At 42.8% G+C, this 12801-nt stretch overlaps 1 protein-coding gene across 6 annotated transcripts in view; it reads right to left on the bottom strand.

Annotated features, from left to right (window-relative positions):
- Window positions 1-12801, bottom strand: part of LOC126335220 (uncharacterized) — a 494861-nt gene that overhangs the window by 45634 nt on the left and 436426 nt on the right. For all 6 annotated transcript variants that reach the window (XM_049998251.1, XM_049998254.1, XM_049998250.1 and 3 more), the window contains one exon: window positions 10143-10254. The gene's annotated coding sequence lies outside the window, so the exon portion shown is untranslated. The remainder of the gene's footprint in view (window positions 1-10142; window positions 10255-12801) is intronic.

Here is a 12801-nt window from a genome sequence, read left to right as displayed (position 1 = left end):
TATCAGTACTTCGCAACCATAGCTTATTAAAATGAAAATTCTGCGATATGCACACCAAAGAGCACCTGGTTTCTTTACAGAATGGATTATTACATTCTTCTTGATGCCTGAGGGTACTTCGAGTCTGTCACGTAGCTTGCATACCACATGCAATAGTTTTGCCATAATATGACCTCCCTAGGATCTGAGAGAATGTCGATTCGACTTAGGTCTTTCAGTGGTCTGTCAACTTCTTCTCGCAATTTCTCCAACCTCCTCGTCATCTACTTCCTCATCCTTTTCCATAAAGCGGTCAAGCACAGGTACGGTAGTATTCGCATTCCCAAATACCTTGTTACATGAGGAATTTTAGCCGGCAGCGATGGTCTAGCGGTTCTAGGCGCTCAGTCCGGAACCGCGCGACTGCTACGGTCGCAGGTTCAAATCCTGCCTCGGGCGTGGATGTATGAGATGTCCTTAGGTTAGTTAGGTTTAAGTAGTTCTAAGTTCTAGGGGACTGATGACCATCGGCGCTGTCGTAGAATAGTGGTCGGCAATCTCTCTTTTCTTGGCGGCACTCTAGAAAAGATGTAATGTGCCTGTAGTTTTGCGTCTGGGGACAGTCCCATGGCTGCAGTGACAACACAGCAGTAGATATGAATAAAACAATCATCAGTCTGATAACGTAATATGCCATAGTCTCCATTGCAGGAATGAGCGAACCAGTCAACAGAAAAATATAGGACAGAACGATGACTTATCAGCAGCTTTATAATACTACACTACCGAAGACACAACAACGAAGTTCAAGAAATAGCAGGCTTAATCCCGCTCCAACAGGGCACACTATAGTAAGACTCATTTACGACAGACACATATTAACACACAGGCCGGGCTTGACACAAATCCTAACAGCACTACCGCAACACAGCGCAAAACCCAAATTCAGGTACATACAACCACCAAGAAACACCGGACGAAACACGGCAACAGTATTTGCAAACCTAATACACAAATACGAAAGCAAAGATAAAATACTAACAACGGTAAACATAACTCTAACCCCTCCGTAACTTCTGACGTTGATTGCTGACGAGTAATAGTCCAAGAGCACAAGAATATAATATACCGTCGACATCCAAACAAATCCAAGTAGATGCAAGGACATAAACCTGTAAAACAGTTGTAGGAACGAAGACTTTGGAGCAAAAACTTGTATTAAGAAAATGTATCAAACAAGCTAAACAGGCTGACCAAAAACTGTTAAATAAATATAAGCTAACAAATCAACTAAAAAGAACTACTCAACACCTAAACGCTAGCACACTGAGAAATTAGATAAAAGTGAACCTTGTCAACCATTGTGGTAAAACCAAAAAAGTTGTAATCCATAGCTACAATGACGTTCGGTGTAAGAAGAAGGAATATTAACAAAATGAAGGAAATAAATAAAACGATAACGCTATGGCCTAATACAGCAAAAATATCTATGACCGGCCCAGTCTCCTGAAGACTGCGTTCCAAAACATCCTCAAAAAATTGTGACTTATCGTCTAGTTTACTGTGAAAAATTTTGCTCTTGAACGTAGGAAGATCTGAAGAGATCGGTACAGTAAGTTAATTCTAAATCTCACAATCACTGCTTCCGTGAAATCTTGCTGTGAATATTAAGGCAGACTAAATTATTGTTCGAGCATAAACAAGTTGACGGCTCGACAAAGCACAGAGCATAATGCAACGCCACCGAGAGGCGAGTACATCGCGCAAGCTCAAGACGTGGCACGCAATGCTTGCCGCAAATTTCAACTGGCCTCAGAGCTTCTTCGTGTTCCTTTTTTGATGCAGACTGCCGAGTCAGGAGACAGCACGGAGACAGAGAGGAGGAAGACAAGTTCCGTTATAACGACCCGCAGCCGGCAATTGGGACGGGGCCCATCACGCGCCAAGAGGACACAGAAAACGCCTCTATCGCAATTGAGCATGTCTCTGAGGACATCTCTTCTCTTGCTCTCATTCCCTGCGAGGAAGCCTGTTCATACCGGAGGAAGACCGGGGCGAACTATCCTATCGGTCATAAGATCATCAGAGGTGCGACAAACACTGGGAGGAACGTGATTTCGGACGTAGCATACATTGCCCTTCGTGCGGGGAAACCTGCATTAGGTTGGCTGATTGAACTCTGCTCTCAAGTCCACTCCCCCCACCCCCTCCATTGCCAGGCTACTTTTCCCTTGCGCTAACCTCTTTATCCTAGTGTAGTTGTTGTTGTTGCTGTCTTCAGTCCTGAGACTGGTTTGATGCAGCTCTCCATGCTACTCTATCCTGTGCAAGCTGCTTCATCTCCCAGTACCTACTGCAACCTACATCCTTCTGAATCTGCTTAGTGTATTCATCTCTTGGTCTCCATCTACGATTTTTACCCTCCACGCTGCCCTCCAATGCTAAATTTGTGATCCCTTGATGCCTCTAAACATGTCCTACCAACCGATCCCTTCTTCTAGTCAAGTTGTGCCACAAACTTCTCTTCTCCTCAATCCTATTCAATACCTCCTCATTAGTTACGTGATCTACCCATCTAATCTTCAGCATTCTTCTATAGCACCACATTTCGAAAGCTTCTATTCTCTTCTTGTCCAAACTAGTTATAGTCCATGTTTCACTTCCATACATGGCTACACTCCAAACAAATACTTTCAGAAACGGCTTCCTGATACATAAATCTATATTCGATGTTAACAAATTTCTCTTCTTCAGAAAAGCTTTCCTTACCATTGCCAGTCTACATTTTATATCCTCTCTACTTCGACCATCATCAGTTATTTTGCTCCCCAAATAGCAAAACTCCTTTACTACTTTAAGTGTCTCATTTCCTAATCTAATTCCCTCACCATCACCCGATTTAATTTGACTACAGTCCATTATCCTCGTTTTGCTTTTGTTGATGTTCATCTAATATCCTCTTTTCAAGACACTGTCTATTCCGTTCAACTGCTCTTCCAAGTCCTTTGCCGTCTCTGACAGAATTACAATGTCATCGGCGAACCTCAAAGTTTTTACTTCTTCTCCATGAATTTTAATACCTACTCCAAATTTTTCTTTTGTTTCCTTTACTGCTTGCTCAATATACAGATTGAATAACATTTGGGAGAGGCTACAACCCTGCCTCACTCCTTTCCCAACCATTGCTTCCCTTTCATGCCCCTCGACTCTAATAACTGCCATCTGGTTTCTGTACAAATTGTAAATAGCCATTCGCTCCCTGTATTTTACCCCTGCCACCTTCAGAATGTGAAAGAGAGTATTCCAGTCAACATTACCAAAAGCTTTCTCTAAGTCTACAAATGCTAGAAACGTAGGTTTGCCTTTTCTTAATCTTTCTTCTAAGATAAGTCGTAAGGTCAGTATTGCCTCACGTGTTCCAACATTTCTACGGAATCCAAACTGATCCTCCCCGAGGTCCGCATCTACCAGTTTTTCCATTCGTCTGTAAAGAATTCGCGTTAGTATTTTGCAGCTGTGACTTATTAAACTGATAGTTCGGTAATTTTCACATCTGTCAGCACCTGCTTTCTTTGGGATTGGAATTATTATATTCTTCTTGAAGTCTGAGGGTATTCCACCTGTCTCATACATCTTGCTCACCAGCTGGTATAGTTTTGTCATGACTGGCTCTCCCAAGGCCGTCAGTTGTTCTAATGGAATGTTGTCTACTCCGGGGGCCTTGTTTCGACTCAGGTCTTTCAGTGCTCTGTCATACTCTTCACGCAGTATCTTACCTCCCATTTCGTCTTCATCTACATCCTCTTCCATTTCCATAATATTGTCCTCAAGTACATCGCCCTTGTATAAACCTTCTATATACTCCTTCCACCTTTCTGCCTTCCCTTCTTTGCTTAGAACTGGGTTGCCGTCTGAGCTCTTGATATTCATACACGTGGTTCTCTTCTCTCCAAAGGTCTCTTTAATTTTCCTGTAGGCAGTATCTATCTTACCCCTAGTGAGATAAGCTTCTACATCCTTACATTTGTCCTCTAGCCATCCCTGCTTAGCCATTTTGCACTTCCTGTCGATCTCATTTTTGAGACGTTTGTATTCCTTTTTGCCTGCTTCATTTACTGCATTTTTATATTTTCTCCTTTCATCAATTAAATTCAATATTTCTTCTGTTACCGAAGGATTTCTAGCAGCCCTCGTCTTTTTACCTACTTTATCCTCTGCTGCCTTCAAGACTTCATCCCTCAGAGTTACCCATACTTCTTCTACTGTGTTTCTTTCCCCCATTCCTGTCAATTGTTCCCTTATGCTCTCCTTGAAACTCTGTACAACCTCTGGTTCTTTTAGTTTATCCAGATCCCATGTCCTTAAATTCCCACCTTTTTGTAGTTTCTTCAGTTTTAACCTACAGGTCATAACCAATAGATTGTGGTCAGAGTCCACATCTGCCCCTGGAAATGTCTTACAATTTAAAACCTCATTCCTAAATCTCTGTCTTACCGTTATATAATCTATCTGACACCTGTCAGTATCTCCAAGCTTCTTCCATGTATACAGCCTTCTTTCATGAGTCTTGAAGCAAGTGTTAGCTATGATTAAGCTAAGCTCTGTGCAAAATTCTACCAGGCGGCTTCCTCTTTCATTTCTTTGCCCCAATCCATATTCACCTACTACGTTTCCTTCTCCCCCCTTTCCTACAACCGAATTCCAGTCACACATGACTATTAAATTTTCGTCTCCCTTCACTACCTGAATGATTTATTTGATTTCATCATACATTTCTTCAATTTCTTCGTCATCTGCAGGGCTAGTTGGCATGTAAAGTTGTACTACTGTAGTAGGCCTGGGCTTCGTGTCGATCTTGGCCACAATAAACAGTTCACTATGCTGTTTGTAGTAACTTTCCCGCACTCCTATTTTTATTATTCATTATTAAACCTACTCCTGCATTACCCCTATTTGACTTTGTATTTATAACCCTGTATTCACCTGACCAAAAGTCTTGTTCCTCCTGCCACCGAACTTCACTAATTCCCACTATATCTAACTTTAACCTATCCATTTCCCTTTTTAAATTTTCTAACCTACCTGCCCAATTAAGGGATCTGACATTCCACGCTCCGATCCGTAGAACGCCAGTTTTCTTTCTCCTGTAACGACGTCCTCCTGAGTAGTCCCCGCCCGGAGATCCGAATGGGGGACTATTTTACCTCCGGAATATTTTACCCAAGAGGACGTCATCATCATTTAATCATACAGTAAAGCTGCAGCATGACCTCGGGAAAAATTACGGCTGTAGTTTCCCCTTGCTTTCAGCCGTTCACACAGCAAGGCCGTTTTGGTTAATGTTGCAAGGCCAGATCAGTCAGTCATCCAGACTGTTGCCCCTGCAACTATTGAAAAGGCTGCTGCCCCTCTTCAGGAACCACACGTTTGTCTGGCCTCTCAACAGATACCCATCCGTTGTGGTTGCACCTACGGTACGGCCATCTGTATCGCTGAGGCACGCAAGCCTCCCCACCAACGGCAAGGTCCATGGTTCATGGGGGGCCTAGTGTAGTAGCTGAAGCTAAAGCCTTCAGTTACTTGAAGCATGTATTCACATGGCTTCCCTTATATCTTTCATCCTCTACAGGTCCCTCAAGTACAGTGGACGTTATTCCTTAGTTTCTTAAGACATGTCCTGTCATTCTGTTCCTTGTACTAGTTAGTATTTTCCAGTTATTCATATCCTGATCATTTCTTCGAAGAATCACCTCATTTCTCACCTTGTGAGTCCACTTATTTTTCAGTATCACATTTCAAACTTGGTCTATTGTCTTCCGATTATCTCACTGCCCATGACTCACTTCCGCAAAATACTGTGGCCCAGATGAACATTCTCACTCTCAGAAATTAAATTGCATTGAGTACTTCTTTTAGCCATCAGTGTCCTCCTTTGACCCAATTACTCTGCTTTTTATAATGTCCTTGTTTCGTACGTCATTTTATCTCTAAAGTATACGACGTTGTTCCCAATAATTTTTATATTCAGTTTCTCGCGGATCATATTCTGCTGGTTATCAAACTATCGTCTTTCTTCTCTTTACTCTCTGTTCATGGTCCGTGTTCATTACACTGTTCATTCCATTCAACAGCATCTATAATTACTGTTTCCTTTCCCAAAGGGAAATCTACACGACTAATATACTCCTATATCATGATTCCGGGATCATGTAAGAGATTTTAAGGGATGATGGACAAGGGTAAATGTATCAATTTCAGGTGAGAAACTCTTGTTCGGAAGAGACCCAGTCGAAAGTTATAAGCGAAAATTGTGTTACGACAGAGGACCTCTTCTACTGGAAGCTCTTTGCTTTCCTTACTTTGGCAGGATATAGTATGGACCTAAAGAAGAAAAAAAAGTCCAGTAAACATGGGCTCTAAAATGCACACCTTTCACCACTTGTTCAGTTTCCCTACAGTGAAACACATATCTTCTGCTGAACAAGTGCCAGAACCTCTTAAAGTATGCAGTTTACAGCCCACGTTTAGTAGACACTTTTTTCTTGTTTTGGTGCAGACTGTATACTGCTAAACTATGGAAAACAAAGAGCTTGCAGTAGCTTCCGATTTGGTCGTTTCCCGACCGGGCTCCATTACCTCAGACTCAGAGTTTCTGACATCATCACGCCATCACCCTGTATATACCGAATGTCCAGCCGGCCAGATTGGCCGAGAGGTTCTAGGCGCTACAGTCTGGAACCGCGCGACCACTACGATCGCAGGTTCGAATCCTGCCTCGGGCATGGATGTGTGTGATGTCCTTAGCTCAGTTAGGTTTAAGTAGTTCTAACTTATAGGGGACTGATGATCTCAGCAGTTAATTCCCATAGTGTTCAGAGCCCTTTGAACCAATTTTACCGGATGTCCCTCCTTGAGACTCATCAGACGCATTTCCCCTGGAGTTTCGGGAGATACTTGCAACTTTAGTTTGTATAGCTGGTGTCGGCCTACACAAATGCCAGGTTTTTCACGCGACGCCCGGTGAAGACGGAAAGCGTAGATTTGTTTCCCGTTATGAACGAAATGAGTTTTAAAACAGAATTTTACGTGCCTGTTCCACAGGCATTTCTTATCGATTGTATTAATACGGCCAGTAAGACGCGGTGAAAAACCAGTACTATAGTAGCGACAGCACCGCCTACGCCCATACTGCCTGTCATCGGAATGCAGAATGGTTCAAATGGCTCTGAGCGCTATGGGAGTTAACTTCTGAACTCATCAGTCCCCTAGAACTTAGAACTACTTAAACCTAACTAACCTAAGGACATCACACACATCCAAGCCCGAGGCAGGATTCGAACCTTCGACCGTAGCGACCGGAATGTAGCAGCGCTATTCAGTCACTGGTGTGGTACTTGCTGGTTATTCTTCGACATTTACGGGCAATCCAGTGTACAGTTGGTGGTGCAGGCTAGTTCCCAACTATATCGCCGACTTTTCGTCCTGTTCCAATCGAGAACTGAGCCAGAAAAAAAATTCCTATCTGCATGCCTTATCATGGTTTGGTATGTCTTGATGTACTGTCGTCCCCGTAAAAGCATCACGGTCTCTGATCACTCATTGGCGACACTATCGAGAAGACCGAATCTGTTTCTAGGCAGGATTTCTAAAACATGTCTTGCGCATATGGGCAGTCAGACTAGTTGTTCGAGGCACATTTCTGATAAGGTGTTCAGTATTGCTCCGCAAGACTGTTTGTTGTTACCGCCGATAACGCTAGCGTAGTTTTCCCAGTCGATATTGCGCAAGTTAAAATCACCACGTAGTACTAGAGTTCGATCGGGGTATTTCCATGCTTTGAAGTGTAGGTAGGGGACGAAGCAGAAGTGGTCGGTCGCCATCGTTTAGTAACCTGGCCAGATAGCAGAGTCTACACTAAGAAGACCCGACGAGATAATCAAACACCGAGAGCCAAGAAATATCACGGGCAGACTGAATACTCGATCATGTTCCTAGAGTGCAGCCGCTCAACGTTTACTGTCATGCAGGACATTTTATTAGGCCGTGTGCCACAGATCTGCTGGTGAGATGTCGAAGACTGACATTGACGGCCAACATCGCACAATTTTAAAATTAAACCATAGCATACATTATCGTACAAATGAAATAAAAACCAAAACTTTGTAAAGGAATGTTATTGCTCGTGCAAAATCTCCTCAAAAAAGTCTAAAAATTACTGTTGCGAAAGAAAAACCTTAATGAACACTATTGTATGGATCTTAACAAGCAGTATGCACAACAATTTCTATTATAAGTAAAGAACAGAGAGAAATTAGATAACTGTAATACAGTGAAATAAATTTCTTGTTAAAGGTATATGTTTTCTCAACTCACTACAAAACTAATATGCAAGAAGTATAAATAGCAGACTTGAAACAATTTTTGAAATTGTGATTAGCGAAGAACAGTCGGAATTTAGAATAGGAAGATGAGCCACAGACGAGGTACTTACGCTGGAACAAGTAACAGAGAAAAGATGAGAACATAATCTATAAACACACATGGCATTTATAGACTTGGTTACATTTGATAATGTGAACAGAAACAAAATTTGGTTTAAAATGGAAAGCCATGGATAGCCAGCAAACTAGGAAAGGTCATGAGAAAGTTACACAAAGAATAACAGGCGGGAAAGAAGAACAGAAGAAATTTTAATAAACAAAGGAGTACGCCAAGAGTGTTTAGTAGCACATATTGATTTTAATAGTCACATTAATAACATTATCGTAAATTGGAGGAAACTCATACAAAAAGGTATTAAAAATACCAAAGACAACTATGTTAAATATTTTACCTTACGCAGATGATATCTTAATGTTACAAGGTGCACTGAACCACATGAATTACATTTGTAAACAATACGACGTTGAGATTTCTAAAACCAGAAATAAAGTGATGGCCTTCTGTGGCAATTCAAAATCATTGTGGATTGTGTGATTTTAGAGCAAGTGTCATCGTTCACTTATCTGTAAAGTCATTTTTTTCCAAGAGAGTAATAAAGCTCTAGAAGTAAATTGACTCGATTGAGAAATATATGTGGCGTCATTCGTAAAGTACCGGTACTTAAAAATCAGACAAGAAATGAGAGTAAAATTTTATGAAATTATGGCTCTTCCCACATTTTTTCACGTGAGCGAACGCTGGGTACCTACAAAAAGAACATAAGGTAAAATACAAAGGGCAGTTATGACATTTCTAAGAAGGTCAAAAAAATGTTCAAATGTGTGTGTGAAATCTTGTGGGACTTAACTGCTAAGGTCATCAGTCCCTAAGCTTACACACTACTTAACCTAAATTATCCTAAAGACAAACACACACACCCATGCCCGAGGAAGGACTCGAACCTCCGCCGGGACCAGCCGCACAGTCCATGACTGCAGCGCCTCAGACCGCTCGGCTAATCCCACGCGTCTTCTAAGAAGAACAAATGGCTACTCAAGAAGAGATCACATAAAGAAAAACATTATGACAAGAATAAAAATAGAGCCAACTGCATTACAGGATAACGAAATACCGCTACACCTGGTCCAAACTGGTGCAAAGAATGAACACTAAACGACTCCCTAAACTAATCTGAACTTATAAACCGGCAGGGAGAAGAGGTGTTGTAAGACCTAAGAAGAGAGAGAAAGAAAATTTGTGCCGGTGGAACAGGCTCAATGCCTATTTCATGTAGAAGAGGAAGAAAAAGGAGAATACAAAAGAACAGTCTACGCAGGAAATAGATAGCTGATGAATGAAGAAACCACACTCCTATAGCAATGCGATAGAATTAGTGGCAAACCGCTTGTGTACGTGAAATAACCATTTCTCACAAGATAACACGAGACTTAAGCGCAGAACCGAGCGAGGTGGCGCAGTGGTTAGCACAATGTTCGCGCATTTGGGAGGACGAAGTTTCAAACCCGCGTCCGGCCATCCTGATTTAAGTGTTCCGTGATGGTTCCTCTGAAAGGGCACGGCCGATTTCCTTGTTCGTCCTTCCCAAGTTCGATCTTGTGCTCCAACTCTAATGACCTCGTTGTCGACGGGACGTTAAACACTAATCTCCTCCTCTTAATTAGCCGCGGCACCTGTATCTAAATTATGAGACATAAATGACACTGGGATGGTTATGAGTTTACCTGATCTCTGACGCACGATGCTACATCGAAGTTGGTCAGCATGCGTTGGAGGGGTCCTTTTATTCTGCTAGCAGCGAATCCCTTGTGAGGCCCATGGCCACGATGCCTGAACCTGGAAAAGAAAAGTCTGCGTCAGCTTCTGAGGATATACTACGAGGATGAGTCAAATGAAAAACTTAAAATTTTTTTTAATATTATTTATAGGGCAGAAGTGGTACAAAGCTGTATCACTTTTCAACATAATGTCCCCCACGCTCAATGCAAGTCCTCCCTCGCTTACGAAGTGCATAAATTCCTTTAGAAAAAAATTCTTTTGGTAGTCCGTGCAACCACTCATGCACCACGTGGCTTTCCTCCCATTGCATCTTTGAGTGGTCCAAACATATGTAAATCACTTGGGGCGAGGTCTGGTGAGTATGGTGGATGAGGAAGACACTCAAAATGTAGGTCTGTGATTGTTGCAACTGTGGGGCCTTGCATTGCCATGTTGCAAAAGGACACCTGCTGACAGGATTTCTATGTCGCTTTGATTTGATTACAGGCCGCAGATTATTTTTTAGGACATCTGTGTATGATGTACTGGAGACAGTGGTCTCTCTAGGCATGTAATGCTCCAAAATGACGACTTTTTCCTCCCTAAAGAGAGTCAGCAATATCTTCCCTGCTGATGGTTCTGTTTGAAACTTCTTTGGTTTTGGTGGTGCGGAATGGCGCGATACCTTGCTCGCTCTCTTCGTTTGCGGTTGGTGGAAGTGCACCCAGGTTTCGTCCCCAGTAACGATTCTTGCAAGGAAGCCATCACCTTCTCGTTCAAAGTGCCGAAGAAGTCCTTCACAAGCATCAACACGTGGTTCTCTCATTTCAGGAGTCAGCTGCCGTGGCACGCATCTTGCAGACACTTTGTGAAAGTGGAGCACATCATACACAATGTAATGTGCTGAGCCATGACTAATCTGTAAACATGCTGCAATATTCTATGGAACCACAACTCGTTGTGCCTGACCTGGGCGAGGAGCATCTTTCACTGAAGTCGCATCATTTGCGAACGTCCTACTCCATTCGTAGACTTGCTGCCGTGACAAACATGCATCACCGTCCTGAACCTTCATTCGTCGAAGAATTTCAATAGGTTTCACACCTTCACTACACAAAAACGGGATAACAAATGGTTAAAATGGCTCTGAGCACTATGGGACTTAACTGCTGTGGTCATCAGTCCCTTAGAACTTAGAACTACTTAAACCTAACTAACCTAAGGACATCACACATATCTATGCCCGAGGCAGGATTCGACCCTGCGACCGTAGCAGTCTCGCGGTTCCACACTGTAGCGCCTAGAACCGCTCGGCCACGCCGGCCGGCACGGAATAACAGAACGCTGTTCTTCCCTAGTGCAAGTCGCACTTGGGGCGGCCATCATTATACTGATACTGCGTCGGTATATGTATGCTGCCACCTACAGGCCATTCTGCACGCTGTTTGTAGCACACTTACCTACTTACAGGATAACGGCGCGAAATTTCGATTTATTATTACAAATTTAAGATTTTCATTTGACCCACCTTTGTCCATAAAATCTTCTCAATTCACGCTTAAAATACTTTGCACATGTTGTTGCAAACACTAACGGCATATGAACCTGAAACACAATACGCAGGGTGGTCATAAAGGCGTAATTATCGGCGAGAAAAAAAAAAATCAAGCTCTTGACCGTCAGATTCGGCGATGGTACATGTTCACTGTTCAGTGCGTTCATTTTTCCCAACGATGGATGCTTGGCACAGGCCCTGGCTGTAGAAGGCAGCAGCTAACGGATCGCCTCACCGCATGAGTGGCCTAGCAGTGATTTTACCAATTGTTTCATCTGAGGAAAGACGAAGAAGTCAGTGGGTCTGGAGAATGTGAATGGTGAGGCAAAAGTTTGTGTCCTGTGGAGACCAAGCTAGGGCATTGCAGTAGAGCAAAAGCTCCCTTTTGGGCAGTTTACAGCGGCGTTTCGTCTTGATAACCTCCCGCAATCTCGTCAGGAAATGTCAGTAACATGCCCGTGTGACGGCATGCTCCTCACGGACAAAATCTATTAGTATCACACCATGACATGCCCGCGAAACACTCTGCACCCCCTTCCCTGACGATGGTCGAATTTCACCTTTTTTGGTGGTGGAGAATTCATATGCTTCAACCGCTTTTTTTCTCATCTGGGCGTCATAAGGATAGAACTAGCACTCGTTCAGGACAATTAAGTGTCTAAAGAGATCAACTGTATTGGGCTGACAGAGCTTGAATATATCCACTGCTGTTCCGGCTGTCCATTTTTTTTTTTATGGAAGTGAGCTGTCGCGGTAACGAAAGGGCTGCTATGTTCGCCAAAATGTTATGCAAGATGTTGAATACTGATCCATGACTGATTTTCACTTTTCCCGCCATCGCTTCGATTGTTAGACGACAGTCTTCGAGAACCAGAGCTTACAACATGGTCTGCAACTTCGTTCTTCGTCATGCAGACATGTCCCGTACCTGGATACATAGCGCAAATCCATTTTGTTATATCTGAGGAAAATACCTCTTAAATATCAAAAATCAAAACCTAATTTTCTTTTCAAGAAGGGCTACCAATTTTTTTTCGAATATAAAGTTGGCGACCTCGCTCAGACTCCAT

This window comes from Schistocerca gregaria, chromosome 2 (assembly GCF_023897955.1).
Source record: "Schistocerca gregaria isolate iqSchGreg1 chromosome 2, iqSchGreg1.2, whole genome shotgun sequence".
Classification (NCBI taxonomy): Eukaryota; Metazoa; Arthropoda; class Insecta; order Orthoptera; family Acrididae; genus Schistocerca; species Schistocerca gregaria.
Note: the sequence above shows the minus strand (reverse complement) of the source record. Positions and strands in the feature narration are given on the sequence as shown.